General features: G+C 45.9%; 1 pseudogene; it reads right to left on the bottom strand.

Moving 5' to 3' along the window:
• The window catches only part of LOC103396995 (transcriptional activator MN1-like), a 16,571-nt pseudogene extending 15,021 nt beyond the window's left edge, over positions 1-1,550 (bottom strand).
• Between the last annotated feature and the right edge of the window lie 594 nt (positions 1,551-2,144).

Genomic DNA, 2,144 nt, shown 5'->3' with positions numbered 1-2,144 from the left:
CAATCTTTTTTATCATCGTGGCTGCATTCTGGCGCTGCTGCAGAGACTGCTGCTCAGGCCCCGGGTGCTGCAGGGGACCTGGCAGAAAACCTTCACTAAGAGGTGGGGTAAATTCTTCAGGTATGCCAGAATATGAAGACGGAGAAAGGTGGTTATCAATGCCGCTACACCAGCCATCACTACCATGTGTATTGGGAAAGTCAAATCGGGGCCTTTTTGCCATATTCATATAGGGAGAGTCAAAGTGTTGGAGCCTCTGATTTGGGGGCTGTTGGGAGGGAGGAGGAGCAGGCTGTTGCATATTAAACATTGGGTCCCCATAGGGATGCAAACCCCTATTTTCTAGTCTGTTAATAGGATATTCAAATTGGTTGTGTTTGCCATGCATCATGACCACACCATCCAAAATGTTGGGGTTAGTAGAGCTAGGCTCAGCTTGAGGAGGTCGGGGGAGGCCTGGAGTGCAGGAGTTCTGTCTGGCTATTAGGCCAACATGTTGCTGCTGCATGAGAGAATGTCTCGTACTGACACCCGGGTCTATTCCCACGGGCACCTTTCGTCCATTTCCAAAAGCCTCAAAAAACATTCCATGCTGAGGCTGTTGTGGTGGTGGAGGCTGGTGTCCCTTAGAGATGCCCTGCATACCTGGTGTCCGTGGTATGCCAGTGTTTCCAGGGAAATTTAGACCTGGAACTGGTCTTCCAGGGCCAAAGTGGGACAATTGAGAATCTGATTCTGATGGGGAAAAGATAGGTACATCAAAATGTCCAGATGACGGCTCACCTGGAAAATTATACTCTAATCCTTCAACACCTCCTTGGTTTGGCATTCGTCTTGATTCCAAGCTGTGAGAATCAGAGGAGGAGGAAGAAGGGACACCGTGAAAGGAGGCTGCTTTGTTGGGAGATTGATCCAGAGGTAAACAGGGGGCAGGGACAGCATGGCTCCCACTGGGAGGCCCGTGATGTTGAAAACCAGGCATGTTACCAGCCCGCTGCTGCTGTTGTTGCTGTTGCTGGGGAAAGCCACCTCCTGTCTGTACCTCAGCCAGAGGATCAAATCCTTCTCCAAAGCCCTGCTGAGGTTCCATGCCATTGTTACTAAAACCCATTAACCTGCCACCGTGCAGGCATGAAGACCCGAGCTCTGGGCCTCCAAAATTCCCACCAAAATGTGGATGTTGTTGGTGGGGGTGAGGTTGGTTGCCATGAGGGTGTCCTTGGTGAGGTTGTTGGTTGTTAAAAAATCCATGCATGGTTCCTTGCTGTTGCTGTTGTTGAAGTCCACTGCCTGCATGCATGTCCGTGTGGCCCCGTGCAGGGTGAAAACCTCCATACTGCTCTACATTCATGTTCATGTTGAGCCCCAGCATCTGCGGCTCACCCATGGGGCCCATGAGAGGCTCCACCGTTCCTTGTGGGGTCCCTAGTGTGAAAACCTGGGTTTTTATAGTGTGATCCCATGTTCAGTCGTGCTTGGTTTATATTTCTCTCTGACTGGCCAGGGGTTTCGCTCTAAATCTGAGAACCAAACTGCTCCAGCTCAAACATACTCCCTGGCGATTAATCCCACATGATGGCCAATTTGCCAGTTTTCTGTCTGTTTTCCCCAAAAAGACAAAAAAGAAAAAACAAGAAAATTAATAAACCATTCAAAAATGTACACAAGATTTATACAATTTATAAAATAAATGTAAAAACCTACCGTTTACGTTTTCATTGTAACAAATCAATTGCGTTTTTGGTTTAACTTATCCAAAGAAGCAAAGAAGAAAACGGCAGGCTGCGTCCAAATTACACAGACAAATATTCTTGATTTCTAAGCTTCAAAGTTGCTCTTCTTCTTAGTTCTGTCTTTAAAATATTAAATAATAATTAAAAATGTCTCGCTTAATTTTCGTGAAGGGGTTTTGATTGTCCAAAGTTTCGATGTGCGCATTTCTTCAAGACGCAAAACAACTCGCAGAGTTAAAAAAAAGGGACGTGAAGTGGGAATTATGACGTTTTACAATTCATTATTCCAGTCCAATGTCCCAAAACGAGTTTCGGAATAAGGTCCCATAGTGGAAACAAGGAGAAAGTCCAAAATGGAGCCGTAGAATTAGAAAAACAACCTTTGCGGCTCAGATTATATATATATATATA

Source organism: Cynoglossus semilaevis, chromosome W (genome assembly GCF_000523025.1).
Source record: "Cynoglossus semilaevis isolate Cse_v1.0 chromosome W, Cse_v1.0, whole genome shotgun sequence".
Taxonomy (NCBI): Eukaryota; Metazoa; Chordata; class Actinopteri; order Pleuronectiformes; family Cynoglossidae; genus Cynoglossus; species Cynoglossus semilaevis.
Note: the sequence above shows the minus strand (reverse complement) of the source record. Positions and strands in the feature narration are given on the sequence as shown.